The following is an 18,161-nucleotide window of genomic DNA, read 5'->3' as shown; positions in this document are numbered from 1 at the left end:
TACTTTAGAAAGACATTAAATACGCCCCCACAAAGCCAAACATTATCTCTGTAAAGAAGAATAAAGAAAAAAAAACACTGCCCATTACTACTCAAGAGCAGACCTTGTTCCTGTGATCCTGGCAATAACTGCTTAATTAAAACACTTGATTAGAATAATCAGGTTGGGCCTGAAAGGCTTCCAGCCTCCTGGAGATGCCTAAATCTACATACAGACCGGCTGATTAGGAGATTCTTATGTCAGCAATTCCAGGCTAGCAGGCCTTAGATTTTAGTCTGAAAAGGCAAGCTTCAGCAACGTACTCTGTAGTGACAACCTCAGCTTGAGAACATGTTGATCCAACAAGACGCAGGTCACTCCACTTGGCAAACTGGTCTAATTTTTCTCTCCTCGAATCAGACTTTCGCCTGCTCAAACCGGGGAAATCCAGAAAAACACATGTGAATTCCTCCTTTTATTTACTCCACTGCTTTCCTTAAAAGTGATTCTGAACAAATGCATGAAAAACACCATAGGTAAGAATTTTCTGGGCGAGGGATGTACAGCTGCCACAGCCTGTGAGATTTGCGTTCTTCTGTTGACATTCGTCACACGTGACCTAATAGCATGTGGTTTCAAAGGCTGGACCTGAACGTGAGTACCACACCTGACTCTAAACACCTCAGAATCTGACAGCAGTCCCCCAAGCCCTTTAAAAGATGAGGAGAAAATTCCGCCTTTGATGCGCTCCTAACCATGCCCACGGCTCTCCTCACCATCGTTTCTTTCTCCTTTTATCCTCGCCTGCTCCCAAATAAAGCTGTTTCTCTCACCTGCTGAACAGCAAATCAGCTGTCTGAGGGGCTTCTGAAATGGAGGAATCCAAAAGAGGAAGCCGGGAAGGCACTGAGCCACATCATGCTCTCTGTGTGGTCAAACCACTGGGGCAGGGCTCGCAACAGCTGACTTAGAGTACGGGGCGGGGGGGGGGGGGGGGGGGAAGGGGTCCCCCGGACCAAGAACTGCCCCGGCCCACCTAGGGGGCCATTTGAGCTCCTGCAGGGTGGAGCGAGCCCACCCCTGGAAAACCTTGAAGGGCAACATAGCCAGTCTTACACCTTCCACAGATACCCAGATCTACCCCACTTTGCTTCAGAGGAGTGAGCTGGTTCCAGCCCCTGGTCCATGACACACATCAAATTCTAAAAGTTGGAGCCAGAAGGGACTTAGAGAAGTTTGAGTGAGTTGTCCAAGTTCACAGAAGTGGCTCAAGCCAAGGTGAGCAGAGATTTCCTGTCAGCGAGTCCCCTCCACTCTTTCATATAGTCTCTTGATAACACTACCTATGACGATGCCCCAGACCCACCAACGGGTATGTGTGTCGAGTTCCCCTCTGCCTGCCAATATTTCCAGTTCCTCAACCCCCCTCATCTTAGATAAGAAGCCCTGCCTTGCAACGTCAATGACTTCATAATTTCTAAAAAGACTTCTCAAACAAAGACCATCGATTTTCATACTTGAGTGTGTTGGGCTATTTATCTAGATTTCGTCTGCCTTTGGTCATCCTACCAAGTCAAAGAAAAAATAAAAATTAGTTATAAATCATTATTACCCATTTTAACCACAAAGTTAAGCCAAAGAGGTACTGAGAAGCCATCTGAGTTTTCTACCATCCAATTTAAGCCAGAGAATGAATACCCTCTCTTGCCAGAGTTCTCCTTTGCTATTCACCACCTCTGCAAGCAATGGTCTCTTGATGTCAGTTAATTACTAATAACTTTTAGGTAAATTGAGTAAACCTTTTCATTTACGAACTGACTTAAAATTCTGTCATGGAGGAATATAGGATGCCTAGAGTCCTGTGTGTAGAAAATTTACTGTAAACTGATTCTAAACCTCGAGCAACATCATTATTCAGTTTAGAGTTAATAGGTTCCACAAAGCAAATTTAATAAATCCTTCTGGGACCTAAGCTGAGGAAAATTAAAATTAGACGCATAAATCGCAACTTCTAGGGCAAGACAGTGGCTCGGGTGCAGTCTTCCTGGTTAGAGGGTGAATTGTGAGCTGGGCCCTGGCCACAGGCATTCAGCCCACACTTAGGAGGAGAAATCACCTTCCTTAACATGTGTGCAGAGATTTCCGGAATTCCACCCGCAATGGTCGTTTCTGTAGGGCATACCTCACTGCACAGAACCGACAGGATGTACAAGTGGTCCACTGGGTCAACATGAATTCTTTAGAATTTTCACAAGTTAACTTTATCAGTGGGGTGTGAGGGGAGCATAAATACCCAAGGAGTTAAAATGACAAGTTTTTGACGTGACTGAAAGGCTGTAAATGGAACGGCTCAGTGGCAGTCTGTGGGGAAGGAGACCAAAGGCTTTCCTCGACCTGGGGTTCTTATCACACGAGAGATTAACGACCATGTAGTGAAGAAACTGCCTTATCCAAATTTGTCCTCCAAAATTAATAATAGGGAGATTCTAGTCTACCTGTCCTACAGAACATTCTACAAAAATCAGCCCCTGGGCTCCTGTCTCTACACCCATGATGCCCTTCTCTCTCTCTCTCTCTCACCCCCCCTCTCTTCACTCACCAGAATTCCCCCCGTGTCTGGGCTGCAACTGCTCAGCTTGTCTAACTGCGTGCCTTTCTAAGGCTTAGAAGGAAAACTGTATGACTCCCTTGGTAGGTAGACCAGATGGACTTTAAATAATTACCCAGGACATCACAGGAAGCTATTGTCCCTAGTCCCCAGCTTACTTACAAAAGGTTATAAATAAGCACATTTAAAAATCTCAGTTCAGCTATGACATTATTTCCATGTTGGACCCTGTAGAGAAAAAATAAAAAATAGAGCAGGCCTGGGGTTTATGCTCCAGGGTCAAGATTGGCACATCCACTGAGGAACAGAGAGAAGATGCAGGGATGACACAGAAGGGGAGAAATGGTCAGGGCTGGCCTAACACTGAGGGAAGTGGCACGTGGGAGGCAGCAAAGAGAAGAGCATCTTTCCAAGGTCGGCCTCCATCATGGGGCTGTCCTCTTGCCTTGCTCTCCATCTCCAGGGTTCTGGCTCCTGCGGGAATGAAAAGCCATGCGAATGCCTGGCAGAACAGTGGGCAGGGCCTCTAGAACACTTCCTCCTCCTGAAATCCCAATGAGGGTCCGGGGCAAGAAGGACTTGAGGCCAGGGGCTCATCCTCTGACATCCCTCCAGGTAATTGCGGCTTCCGAGGCACTTTCGGGAAGGGTTCTAGCGCCCCCTAGTGATGCGCATCATTGGTGAAGAACGTGGTCGACACCACACCGGACGCGCCCGGGACCAGAAACCAGAAAGAAACCACCAGCTCCCGCCACCCTCTACCCGGTTCCCCGCTTAGGCCAGTTCCAATTATCCCGTATTTTCCCATCTCTGCTCTGCCCACGGAGTTTCACACGTAAAACGATTACTTCTGCTTCATGCACCGCCTCACTGAGGCCTGGTCCTTGCAAAAATCGCTCCCGTAAGGTTTCCCTTCACGTCAAGCAGAAACTTTGTCAAACAATATTCCTCTCGCTTGGCAGATCAAAATAAGGCCCTTCCTCCCAGGAATTGTCCGCGGGCTATTTGAGTTCTGCAGCCCCCCGAAAACAGTGATTTCTGAACTATCGCATTGTTTCCCTTTTACTTTTCATGTTTGAACAGTCCTGTCGCTCCAAAGAATTTCCCAGAAGGACAGATCATTTAAATTCAGAGTGGCATTTTATTTCTGAGGGAGCTAGGCTCTCGCAGTAAGTGCTAGAGTGACAGCCTGGAAGAGAGAACTCCCTCCTGATTCAGGCAGCTGAGGCCCGAGCAGGGTCTGCTGCCCCCTCCACTCGGTCCCCCCGCAGTAGAGATGCCCATCTCCTGCATCCATCTCCCACATACCCCCAGCCTTGCAGCGGCCACTGGAGGGAAGAATGGGCCATTCAGGCTTGTGCTCCCGTGTTGTTACCCAGAGAAGCTGGCGGGGGCTACTCTTCAATGGCAGCCCGAACTGGTGTCCTGCCTTCGGAAATGGCTGGTGGCTGGAGCCCATTGTCATTTGGAGGCTGCGGGGGGGGGGGGGGGGGAGGAACCAATAAATAGCCCTCTTTTTCCCTACCCAAGTTTTCATGGAAATGAGAAAGAAGACCAAAGTTGGCACCTGAGTGCCAAATCTCCTTCAATAAAGACCAAGTTGGAGAATGTATCTTCATGCCAAAAGCAAGACAGCCCACTAACTGGATGCCAAAATTAGGTAGACAGATACCCCGCCACCACCCCTCCCCGGGACTCCGCTGACAGTACTGGCCCCAGGCAGACCTTGCCTGCGGGGCAGCAGGCTTAGTTCTCCCCGTGAGCCAAGAGGGCCCGGATTCTTCCAACTCACCAATAAGGGGGCGTTACTCTCCTGTCCCCCGGGGGCTGGAGTGATGGGGAAAGAGAGGCCAGGCATGAAATACACACACACACTCTCATACAGAGTCACCAGGGAGGCAGCAGAACCTGGAAGGAGAATATGGCACCAGATCTTAGGACCCTTGGGCTTCTGATGCTGCCACCAATGACTTGTGGCCTCCAGCCAGGCTGCTCGGCTCTGGGGGCCTCTGTCAACACCTCCTTCCCACTCTGCCACTGGTGAGTGTATTTGGTGGCTGCCTGAGAAACCAGCCCTAAAACACAAGTTTTCGCCTCCTAAGCAGCCTGGCAGCCCTCCACATGTGCAGGGCCCGTCTCATAAATCTGCCTCCAGTCTCGCTCCCAGACCCCATGGCCCCATCGTCCCATGGCCCTGTCCGAGTGAACCGAGATTCTCTGCGGGGGAACGGGGAGCCAGGGCTCTGGATTTCTGGAAGACGATTACCCCCCACCCCCCAAGTACTCTGCAGCTCGTTAGGATGGGGACAGCAGACTTCCTCTCTCCTGTAAATCAGAGGGAAACAGGACCAGCCTTGCCACAACTCAGGGCTCTCCCTGTGGTCTCCGCCAATTAGTGCTCTGGTTAATCAAATTAGCAGCTCCCTGGAGAGGCCAGGAGCTGGGAGAAACCCGGAACGGTAGAGGACTGCTTGTCAGTCCCAGCTCGGCCTGACCCAAGTGAGGTGGCCGCCTACTGTCTCTGCACCTCGATTTCCTCCATCTTGAAAGTGGGCCCAAACCTCTGCCTCTGAGCACCTCCTTCCCATGGCCATCCTTCTGTGGCCATAAGGGGGGTGTGTGAGAGAGAGAGAGAGCACGACAGAGAGAGAGAGAGAGAGAGAGAGAGAGAGAGAGATGAAAGAGAGGAGAAAAAGCTAGAATAAAGAGCTTGTGCTGTTTTAAGGTTATTATCCAGACTTCTTTCAACATCTTGCTGCCTGAGTCTGTGGTCACTAAACTGAGAGGCTAGGAGGGCCTCCTAGAAAGGAAGAGGGGCGTGTTCTCACTGTAGACTCACAAAGGAGAGGGAAATGATGAGCACGGCCCCCGGGCATGGCTTTGCCAAGGCCCCACGCTTTCTCCTGCCAGAAAGAGCTGAGAATGACAGCCCCTTCCCACCCCAGCTCTCACTGTTCTAAGGCAGTGGAAACAGTTCATGATTATTGGGGGGTGAATATTTGTAATCATGTACAGAACAATACAGAATATACACCTTCAGAATACTGCCCACAGCCAGCATCCCTGGGCTTTGTCAGTTCCAGAAAAGGAACCCAATGGATGAGCAAAGTGGCAAAGGGTGGTGGGCTCAACGTTCCTTAGATCCACACCCAATGGTGCACAATTTTGTCCCCTCTCCTGGCAGCCTCAAAGACACAGAAACATTCTGAACAGAAGGATTTGCCTGTCAGGAGCCCTGACACCTGACCCCGCCGGGCCCTCTTTGTCTGCCCACCCATGTCTATAGGCCCATTGCTGTGCTCAAGCCCCTGGCAATGAATATGCCCGAATGAATGAATGAATGAATGGGCCCACTGCAAGGCCCATCAAATCCAGAGCCGAGCACAGGGAAAGGACTAGAATATTTCGATCTCATGAATAATAACCCCCGATGTTTGTGGTATTGCCTAATCTTTTCATGGTGCCTAGCAAAACTAAAAAAGACAAGGATCCTGGCAGCTTCTGCCCAGCTGCTGTTTGCTGGGGGAGAAAATCACTGTGACAGGCTTAGCCTGACTTACCCTCGAGTGTCGCAGTCCCCACACACCTCCCAGGGCCACCCAGGGGACAGGCCGGACCCAGGCAGGGGCAGGAGAGTGCCCAGGGAGGGCCCTCCGCCGGGCAGCTCTGTGGTGCCTTGGAAAGGAGCATTGAAAGCACCACTGACAGCTGAGCAGAGTTAAGGGCCCCTGGAGCTGTGTGCCCCGGAGTCCCCACTGCGCCCTCCTGTGGCCTCTCGGGTGTGGCTGTGCCGCTGCCAGCCCTCGTGGCATCTGGATTCAGACTGAGACACTCTGCTGATCTAGGGCTACAGACAGAGATTTATAATCAGCTCTGGCAGGGCCCAGCCCCGCTGGGTGGCCAGCCCTGCAATCACTGCCCCCAGCCACTTCCCTCAGCCTGACCAGACAGGCCCAGGGGGCCTCTGCCCTCCAGAAGGGCTGCTGGGGTCTGTGGAGAGCCCTCTGTCCCAGCCACGTCTAGACATACTTCACCAAGACCACCACACACACACACACACACACCCCACCACCCATCACCACCATCACACACACACACACACACACCCCACCACCCATCACCACCATCACACACACACACCCCCCACCACCCATCACCACCATCACACACACACACCCCCCACCACCCATCACCACCATCACACACACACACACACACACCCCACCACCCATCACCACCATCACACACACACACCCCACCACCCATCACCACCATCACACACACACACCCCCCACCACCCATCACCACCATCACACACACACACCCCCCACCACCCATCACCACCATCACACACACACACACACACCCCACCACCCATCACCACCATCACACACACACACCCCCATCACCCATCACCACCATCACACACACACACACACACCCCACCACCCATCACCACCATCACACACACACACCCCCCACCACCCATCACCACCATCACACACACACACCCCCCACCACCCATCACCACCATCACACACACACACCCCCATCACCCATCACCACCATCACACACACACACCCCCCACCACCCATCACCACCATCACACACACACACCCCACCACCCATCACCACCATCACACATACACACCCCACCACCCATCACCACCATCACACACACACACCCCCCACCACCCATCACCACCATCACACACACACACCCCCCACCACCCATCACCACCATCACACACACACACCCCCCACCACCCATCACCACCATCACACACACACACCCCCCACCACCCATCACCACCATCACACACACACACCCCACCACCCATCACCACCATCACACACACACACCCATCACCCATACACACTCGTGTACCCCTCAACACCACACCTCACACATACACACACACCATCACCCAAACACACTCGTGTACCCCTCATCACCACCACCTCACACACACACACCATCACCCATACACACTCGTGTACCCCCATCACCTACACACACACACACACATACACACACATGCTATTTGCCTGACTTGCCATCTCTGCCCCTCAGTTTCTTACTGTGGTGAGGACAGAGAGAGACACCTAGACCCCATCAGGGCAGTGCTGGGTCTCCAGGATGTCCTGGTTATGTGTCCTCTGCTGTCCAGTTACTGCGACCATCAGGAGGGCTTTGCCAGCTGTGCAGACCCCTCAGGATGGCCGCTGTCAGGAGGAAGCCGAGAGCAGGGGGCTGTCATCCACCAGGACGAGGAGGCCGCAGGGCCTGCCATGCAGTCACCCCATCTCCATCCCTCAGCACCTCAACCACAGGAAGCCAGAGGCGGCCCTGCAGAGGGCCAGAGCCTGAGGATCCTTTGAGAATCTTCATCCCGTGGTTTGCAACTGGTTTTCATTTGTGGGTCTTTTTTGCCAATTAAATCTTATAAGAAACCAAAACAGACACAGGCCCAGCTGCACTGATTTCAGTTGGAGTGAGAATCAGGCCATGCTGCCTGTGAGAGGAGGCACTGTGGAAGGTCCCAGAAAAGAAGAAAGATCCCCATCCTCTAGGATTTCATGTCTCTTTGGGGCAGACTTAGATTCTTTCTAAATGGAGCAGCAATTGCTGTGAACACGGACTCAGAGACCCCAGTCCTACCTGGGGGAGCCAGGCAGGCTTCCTGGAGGAGGTGGAGCCTGAGCTGGGGCTCCAGGCTGAAGAGCAGTGGCCAGGGGGAGGCTGTGCAGAGAAGAGTGCAGGTGGGGGTCAAGGTCCAGGCTCCCAATCAGACCGCCTGGGTCCTCTGGCTCTGCCACTTACTAGCTGCATAAATTTGGGCAAGTTACTTCACCTGTCTGTGGCTCAGTTTCCTTTTTTATAAATTGAGGATTATGGCCCCATGGGGCTGTTGTGAGAGTCAGTGAATTAGCAGATGCCAAGAGCTTGGAAGGGCGCCCACCTGGGTTCATTGCTTGAGAAGCATATGGCCTCCAGCACACAGCTGCAGCCACAGTGTGAGCTGTGCTGCCTGGAGCCCAGCTTCCGAGGGTCAGAGTTGCCCTGCGGACTAGCCCCCCTGGCCCTACTGCCCTAGGGCAACCCAAGGTCAGAAGCCCAGTCTACATTCAGCAGCCTGCATGCACTGGGCACAGCCTGTGGGGCAGGGCTGCAGAATGCACATCCCTGGGACCAATCCCAGTCGTGCAGGTCCAGGATGGCCCCACAGGCAGGAGTCCAGAACACGTGGCCCCTGGGCTTCCTGCAAGGCTTTTCCCACCTCCGACAAGTCAGGAGCTGGCCCAAGACCCATGGCTAGTGCCGCGGGAGCCATGGCTGAAATCCTCGTCCACGTAACTCCAAAATCCATGCTCTTCCCACTCACCTTGCTGCACCCAAAGTCAGGCTTCAAGCCCAGGGTCCTAGTTGCCGAGCCACTTCAGATCCCCACTCCACTCAATCCCTGGCCTCTCCAGGCCAGGACATGCCGGACACATCCGGAAATCCAGCGAAGTAGACTTTCTCCCATTTTCCAGGAAATCCTACCTCCTTATACCCCTAGGCCTTTGCATGTGCTGAGCCCTGGCCTGGCTGGCCACTGGCCCCACCTCACCCGGCTCCTCTCTGGACTGAGACCTGCTTGGTGGCGCCATGGCAAACAGGGTGTGGGGGATGCGTTGTGCCCTGCCTGAGCTGTAAGTGGGTCCAGCTCCTTGGCCCCCACAAGGTGCGGAGACAGTGCTGGCCCCAGGGATGCTCATGTTAGAAAAGTGCCACCACACCTGTGCTCCAAACACATTGCGAAATCCTGAGTAGCTGCCGTTCTGCAAAACATCCAGAATGCCTCTGGAAAATTGGCCCTTATTTCAAAAAATAAACTTTAAATTTTAAAACATCAGCTATTTTTGGTGTAGAAAGAAATGGTCTAAATTATTGAAGAGCTAATTAACAGTTCAAAGCCAAGCAGTACCAGGTGACAGGCTCCTGTGGAGCCCACGGGCGTCAGACATGGGACACGAGAGATACACAGGACACGTGACATAAATGCGCCGCTCCCCTGGGCCTCCATCATGTGGGGGGCCTGTGGGCTTGCTCCAGCTGGAGGTGGGGAGGGGTCTTCCCCTCCCGGCCTCTCTTGGCTTTGCTCCCCGCTTCCTCTGTTGGCAGCCTGGTGAGGGAGAGAGAAAGGCAGGTTTCATTGTTTCCCCAGAAATTGCAGAGTGTGGCATCCATTTTTTATTGTTTAAAGTTAGTAGATAAAAATGTTATATTTCTCTGAAATGGAGCAATGGGGTGCACGGTGATGCCTGCTGGAAGCTTTTGAGGACATGACTGACCTAAGACTGACCCCCTCCTTCCAGGCCCGAAGGGGCTCCCTCATGGACCCCCTCACAGCCCCCTTAGGGCCCCCCTTATGGCCCTGGGCCCAAATCCCAACTCCCTCCGTTCCTTCCGGTCTTCTTTCATCCCCGCCAGGAGGCGGGAGGAAGGGGCTGTCATCCACTAGGAGGAGGATGTCCCCAGGGCCCACCATGGAGTCACCCCATCTCCATCCCTGGGCACCTCAACCCCAGGAAGCCAGAGGGGACCCTGTGGAGGGTGGGAGCCTGAGGATAACTTTGAGAACCCTCGTCCCATGGTTTGCAACGGTTTTTAGTTGTGGGTCTTTTTTTGCCAGTTAAATTCCTTCCTTCCCACAGACCGGCACCGAGGGGCGCAGAGACCCAGCTCCAAGGACCAGTCCCAGCCAGGCTGGCCCTTCGGATACAGAGGTGCGGCCAAGAAGTGCAAGAGAAACTAGACTATTAGACTGCTTCATTCTTCCACCTGGGGCTGGAGCCCTTGAAAGAAAAAAATCCCTCCCACCTCCCCACTTTAATGACAGTAAGGGTACCAGCCCCCCAAGCCCACGGCCCCCACAGTCAGCTTTCCCCTCAGATTGGCACCAGGCCCTGCTGTGTCTGCCTCCACATGCCTCACCTCCAGGCCCTCCAGGGCCAGATGTCCTGAAAAGGAGCTTGCTCTCATCGCCTCCACGGGGTCACCTGTGTCCCTAAACAATGGAATTCTTCCTTCTGCTGCTGCCACACTGCTTAACGGATGTCCTGGTCGAGGCAGTTGCTTCCCAGCCCTGCTTCCTCCTTCCCCCTCTTGGCGCAGATTCTCTCCATCCGCTCCTTCTCCTTCAAACCCTCCTCAGCTCTGGCATCCGGACTTCTACTCCCCCACCCCTGCCCCTGCGGTCCCCAGTGTGGGCTTCCTCAGGATCTGTCCTCAGCCTCTCTGCTCTTGTGGCCTCTCCCCGTGCGAAGTGGGTACATGGCAGGGAGACCATCCCTTTTCACAGTTCCTGCACACTTCACCCTTCAGTGGACTCAGTCTTGGACCACTGCTGGACCTTTCTAGAGAGAGGGGTCTTCTCTAGACCCCTGTGGTACCAGGAAGGGGGCACAGCCCCCCTGAGCACCCCAGCCCGGCCCCCCGCCTGCTATGGGCTGTGGCCATGTTACAGAATCCTGCCACCGTGTTTCCATTGTACACCCTGGAGAATAATCATAATCCCAGAAACATCTGTAGAGCTTACTGCGTGCTAGACAGCGTTCGCCCCATCTCGCCTCGTCTTCACAAAAATCCCTATGCGATGGATATATCATTACCCCCCTCTTTGAGCTGCAGAATCTGAAGCCCAGAAAGTGAAGCAACGTCCAAGGTCACACAGCTCACAGACACCAGAACGAGAATTTGAACCCAAGCAGTTCCGACTCCAAAATCTAAACCAGATTTGATATGAAGGTTAATAGGCTCAATATTAAGTACTTAATAAATGTTATGGGAAGACAGATCAGACACCAGGCTCCACACCCCCTCCTCCTGGCCCTGTCTTGTAATAAAAAACTCCTCATGGAACTCAACCAATTTTCAAGACTCAGCTCAAATTTATTAGCTCTGGCAGCTCTTTAGGCCCCACTGTGCTCTGCACAGGTTTCTAGAGTAACTACAACTCCTTGAGGGCCTACTCTGCGCAGGGGAATTTATAGACAGCGTCTCAAACCCAACACTAACAGTCCTGAAGGGTAGATTTGATTATCTGCCCATTTCACAGATGAGGAAACTGAAGGTCAGGAGCTTTCGTGAGAAGCTGGGCCAGGACTTGAATTCAGGGTGTGCATCCTTTCCTTCCCATCGAGTGGCCTCCATCTCCATAGCAACGGCGCTGCTTCTTGGTTTCCATGCCTGACCCCCAGATGCCAGACCCTGTGGGATCACTCGTGTTTGTGTCGCCAGCCTCCAGCAAGGTGTCGGGCAGGTAACAGGACCCAATGCTTGTTATGGAAACGCGAAGGAAATGAATGAGCTATCTAATTAGTGAAAGAATGAACTTTCTAATTAACCGATGCACCCTTCTGTCCAAGAGCACTCCAGAGACTTCCTCACCAGAACTCTGTTCCTACTGGGCCGGGAGCCAGGGCATGAACCACCCCAGAGAGCTCTGGAACTGCTCTTCATCGGGAATGTGATGCCCACTCGCAAAGCCCCTTTCTCTGGTGCCTTCGGGCCCAAGTGTGATGCCTGCAGACCCACCACACCACACTTACCAGTCACAGAACGCCCCTCTCGTGAGTGTTGCTCTCAATGGTGCCTGCCCTCGCCCACGGAAGGAGGGGCTGGCTCTGCTGTCCCTCAGCCCTGAGGACCAGGGCCTGTCCCCTCCAGCTGGAAGGTAAGTCCATGAGCAGCTGCAGGCACAGGCAGTCCCAGCCCCAGGACAGACGGAAGCCCTTCCCACAGACCTGGGGGCTCTCTTGCATATACAACACGTGGATTCACAATCCTCTCCTGGAACCTGACCAACTCCCGGGTGTTTCTCTCTGCCTGTGGACATTTCCGCCATGCCGCTGGGTTGGCGCCTCTGCTTCAAATTGTTCCTGCTTTTCCTCCTGGGGTCTATTTTTAGGAGATGGCCCCTCCGTCCTCCTAGTTATGCAGGCTTGTGTTCTTGGGTCACCTTGTCCCCCACATCCAAATCAGTTACCCCGTCCTACAGATGCCTTCCAAATGCTTTGGTCAGGCGCTCAGGCCCCGGCCCCCTCTGTGTCCCCTCAGCCAGGGACTCCCCTTCCCCTGTCCCTGAGCCCTTTCAGGAGCCCTGTCCCCCAGCCAGACTGACGGCCAGAGTTCTTCCTCCCAACGCCTCATCTTCTTTGCTTTAGAATTCTTGTTCCTTAGAATTTCTGTTCCTTAGAATTCCAGACAACTCCGCCAACTGGCTTCTGGTTTTCCAACCGCTCCTGAGCCCCCTGATTCACTCCACACACCCCACCTCAGCGCCCCCCTTCTCCCTTCCCCAGGAGGGAAACTGAAGACAGCTTAACATAGAACAAGGCAAAGTGGAGTGGCTGATGCCAAGTGCGCTCAGCAGGCGTCACCGGCAGGCCCGGCTCCCTCCCCCTGGAAGGCCTCCCCTAGGCAGGCTGCTGCCTCCTTGCCTCCTCCGTATGTTCCAATCCCGCCAGACTTGCATCCAGCTGGTAGAGATGATGTTCAGACTGCAGGCTGCTGGCAGGGCGCAGGGAGCCAGGAGGGAAGAGAGTGATGGGTTTAGAAGCAGCGTGCAGGCTGGCTGGCCACCACCTCGACCTTCCATGGGTGCAGAACAGAGCAGGCCCTGCCAGCCCTTTGGTGAGCCGAGGGCCCAAAGAAATGGCGGGGTGGGGAGGCGCCAAGCAGGGGTAGGGGGTTAGGAGGGCCAGATAAAATGCAGGATGCTCAGTTAAAATTGAATCTCAGGTCAACAAGGAAGAATTTGTCAGTGTAAGTGTCCCATGCAAGATGTAAGACAAACTTATACCAAAAAGATTTATGTGTTGTTGCTCTGAAATTCAGATTTAACTGGATATCCTGTTTGTTGTTGTTGTTGTTGTGTGTATGTTAAATCTGGCAGCCCTAGGTCTGCCCCTGAGGGAGACTCTGATGGTGTGTCTTCCTGAGACCCATGCCCGTCCCTCCAGCGCTGTGGAGGGAAAGAGAAATGGGGTGGAGGATCTGCTTGCTTCCTGGGGCTGTCGGAACAAAGTGCCAAACACTGCGGGGCTTAAATAACAGAAATTCATCACCTAACAGTTCTGGTCCATAGAAGTCTGAGATGCAGGTGTCAGCAGGGCCGTGCTCTGTCTGAAGGTTCTCGGGGAAAATTCTTTCCTTGCCTCTTCTAGCTCCTGGCGGTGGCCTGCTAGTGGCCAGCAATCCGTGGCGTCCCCTGGCTTGTGGCAGCATCGTTCCAATCTCTGCCTCTGTCATCACACGGCCTTCTCCCTGTGTGTCTCTGGGTACCTGTTTTCTCTGCTTCTAAGGACACCGGTCATCAGAGTAGAGCCTACCCTCACCCAGTATGACCTCATCTGTAATGATTACATGCAAAGACCCTATTTCCAAATAAGATAATTTTCTGAGGTTCCTGGTGGACATGGGTTTGGGGAGACACTTCGATCCAGCAGAGAATTTGCTCTGCATTCACTCACACCCACCTCGCTGAAACGTCCAGACCCAGATGACCATAAAACTGACCAAAACAGAAGCATCCTGTATCTGCTCACAACATCCACAAGGCCAAAGCAGCACGTCGGGCCTGAGGGAGGAGGCCAGAGCTGCCTGTCTCCTCTTCCGGCAAAGAGCCCATCAGAAAGGGCACCAGACTCAAGCCCCAGAAACAAGCCCAATGCCACCATTGCTACCCGGAGAAAACCCCAGGCGCAGTGTCCCTGTGCCTGGGACCCATTCGTCAAGCTGCCTCTGAAGTTCTGTGTGAGGCTGAGCTCCTGCCAAGGAAAAGGGAACGTCTTCAAAGGTGGACACTGCAGGATGCCTGGTTAAAGGCTGTGTACCCCTGGCTCAGCCCAGTTCCACTCTGACAGGGGGCTGGAGCCTGGCCAGTGGAGTGAGGTGGGCACCGGTGGCAGCAAGGAGGTTCAGATGAGGGTTTCTGAGGAGCCCCCAGGCTGTCCCCTCTAGAAGCCTCTCAGCATCCTGCTGAGATCCCCGCGGCCCCAGCCTCGGCCCACCCAGCCCACCACAGTGGTGGCTCCGGCCCCTGTGTCTGGGGTTCTGGGCCTGGACGGAGTTGTGAAAATCCACAAGGCTTCAGAGCTGGGGGCTGGGGGGCTTCACTGATTATTGGGAGCCTTTCTGGGTGGAGAAGCCCTCACTGCAGATACCTAATATCAATAATTAATTAATGGAGCCCATTGAGTGGGTAGCCATGATAAATATAACAGAGTGCAGAGTAGTCTGTGATGCATTGCATTAAAACTATCACACTCACATGCATGGGAGCACGCATGCATGCACACAGTGGGCAGCTCTTTCTCAGGGGCCCTGTCTGCCTCCCTCTACTTGGCGTGTGTCCCTCATGCCACAGGGGCAGCCTGATACAGCAGCTGGGTGGCACCGTCTGGAGGCCCCCTGCACCTGCCATGGGGAGATGGCACCATTCCTGCCCTGGACACCTGGCAACCTCTCTTAGGGATGAGAGTGGCCATGCTGGGGCTATCCTCTCATCAGCTGGGTCTGTAAGGGAACACTTGATTTTCTGGACCTATGGCAGCTTCTTCCTATTCAGTTAAAGGCTCAAAACACGCTCGCTTCCTCCCAGCCTGAGGCAGTCACCCACCCCTACACACCCGTGGGATTCTTCAGAGAAGCTGGAATTCAAAGGCTTGAGTCCTCCATTATGCAGCTGCTGCAAATGGCTTTGTCTCACATGGAGAGATTCAAAGGATGGGTCTTTGAAGAGCTTAAGATGCTCTGATCTTTCCAGGTTCTACTGAGCATCCCAGTGCCTTGCGTGTATTGTAGCCTCAGGAGCCTACTGTGCCACGATTTGTGTATCTTTGTAGAGTGCCACAACGTGAACCTGGTGGGCCCTGACATAATTAACAGAATATTTTAATAGAAAGAGGAGGAACTCGTTTCTGAGTAATCCGTGCACGCACCTCCACTGGGGCCCCATCTTCAGTCAGGACACTTTGTTCCAAGACAGACTGTCTTCCTCTGATGGGGAACTGACAACTCAGCTCCCCAGAGGGAGGACCATGCACAGAGAGACCCCTGCACAGGAGAGAAGCCACTTCAGGGAATGGCTAGAAAGGAAAGAGGAGTCTTGAGATGCCGCAGTGCCTGTCCTCAGGCCAGAAAAACAGTGTAACTCAGGATGCTGGCATAGCCTCATACCAGTGAGACCCCAAATAACAGAAGCCCAGAGAGAAGCTTGGTCACAAGCCGAATATGGGGGAGAGGGGGGCGCCTCAGGAAAGGCTCCAGGGTGGGCCACTCAGCAATTCCTTCCCTCCTCTGCATGGGGCCTTCCTGGGCGTCCATGACAAGCCAGCCTCATGCGCAAAATGTAACTGAAGTCTGAGTTGACAAAGCCCAAGACGGAAGAGAACTTATTGTTGTAATCAGATAAAGCTTACAGTCCACTTCATCTGACACATGTGTAATGATAGGCAGAATCATTACCGTGCCGTTAGCACTTTGGTCTAAATGGTAAGCAATTTGCTTAAATGACTGCAATTAGTGTGCCTTTTCCACGGCACAGAGCATTTCCTGGGTCCGCTGAAGGGACCCCAGTCCAGCAGCGCTGCCGCCCTTCTCTGGACCCCCGAGGCCCAGAGCTCCCCCAGGACTAAAACTGAAAGCTATTCACTCTCCCTTCTTTGCTTCTCTTCTGGATGTCCCTTAACAGTAGGCAAGCAAATGTCATCTAAGGGAAGGCCACCTGTGCACCAGTCAAAGCCTCGTCTGCCTTCAGTGACTCTGTTTAATCAGACTGCTTGCCTAGCACCTGGTGCTGAAACAACAGCCGCCGAAGGTGCCCACACCCCTCAGCCCTCCCCAGCGCCACGTCGAAGAATTCCAAATGGTGTTTCACAGAGAATATGTGGTAGAAATTATTGTATATCTGCCATTTAAAAAAAGAACTATTATCTTTTTTTATCTATTCTATCCAGGAGGAGAGATGGATCTATTTTACCCACCCATCCAATACCACGGCGAAATTTCAAAGTTAAGTTGTGCTTAGATCCTTCCCAACACTCAGATCTCCTCCAACTTTTAGCATCTTCTGCCTCTGGCCTCTTAAGAACACAGAGCTTCTGTGTTGCCCTCTGTCCAGACTCCCCTCTCCGGCCCTGGCCTTCCCCACAGAGCCCTGGGATCCCTAAGTACTTTTTCTTTCTCTCCCTTTCTCAAAATCCCTCTCTCCTCAAGGTGATCCTGAGCTAGCAAGTCTCTCAATATTTTATTCTGCTATATTGATAAGAAAGAAAGAAAAGAAGGAAGCATTTGTAAGGATACATCCTCACTTCTTCTCCTTTCTTGTTCTTTTACTCATCTTTTTCTTTGTGTGAGAAATGTGAGTGGGCATGGACATGGCACCACTCATCAAGCCATGCTGAGGTGGCATCCCACATAGCACAACCTGAGGCACTCACAACTAGAATATACAACTATGTACTGGGGGGCTTTGGGGAGAAGAAGAAGAAGAAAAAGAAGAAAGAAGAAGGTTGGCAACAGATGTTAGCTCAGGTGCCAATCTTTAAAAAAAAATTGGTCAGGCACCCTTGCCCACTCTAGCTCTGGACAACATGACCAAACTTGGCCAAGTTTGTCAGTGTGCACTTCATCTCTCTCTGCATCTCTTTCCCTGGTCTCCTCTCAGCACTTCTGCAACCCTGTACACGCCCAATATCTCCTCCTGACCTCAAGACAGGTAACCCTCGTGACAACCACTTCCCCTTATAAGAGTCTAAAACCACAGCAGGCTCCAGTCAGGGAAACAGTACCTCAACAGAGGGAATTTAACATAGGGAATTGGTTACATAGGGGATGGAGGGCTGAACCAAAAAAAAGGGGGTGAGGGTCACTGAAGCACAAAAGATGGTCATAATTGGAAGCAGCTACTCCCCCTGGTGCTAGGGAAGCAGTGGGTAGGGGCTGGGTTCACCCAAAGCTACAAGCTTGGAGAAGGGGCCCCACAGAGCTGGGATGCGGACCTCCAAGCTGAGGGTGATGCCAGCTGCTGCTGGCTGGGACCTCTAAGGAGGCATGATGAGGCTGGTTCTGGGAACATAGATGGAAGCTGGCAGCTAGAACAAATCACTGCTGCCACCAGGACAGGACTGTTGGAGCAACAATGACAGGAGCTGTAAACAAACAAGAAAGAGGAAGTCCCCTCTCTCTTCTCCCTCCCTGCTCCTGCCTCCCCCTGGGTCGTTTTGGCTGAACTCACAAGAGTCAGCCTGCAGAGGAGAAATGCATTTTGCAGAGTCCCAGCTCCAGCAGCTCAGAGCTGAGAATAGCACCCTGGGTTTGCGGGGGAGAGAGGTAAATGCCTGAGCATCGGCTATGGTTATAATGGCTCCGACTCCAATATTTGGCATCAAATACAGGACAGCCCCACACTTCCTTCTGCCGGCAGCTTGCAAAACACCATCGTACAAAAAGATAATTCACAGGAAACATGTATTTCAAATCAAATCTATAGATTGAGGTCACTACAAAATTCTGTTGTCCTT

The sequence above is a fragment of the Equus asinus genome, chromosome 27, assembly GCF_041296235.1.
Source record: "Equus asinus isolate D_3611 breed Donkey chromosome 27, EquAss-T2T_v2, whole genome shotgun sequence".
NCBI lineage: Eukaryota > Metazoa > Chordata > Mammalia > Perissodactyla > Equidae > Equus > Equus asinus.
This window is presented reverse-complemented; position numbering follows the sequence as displayed.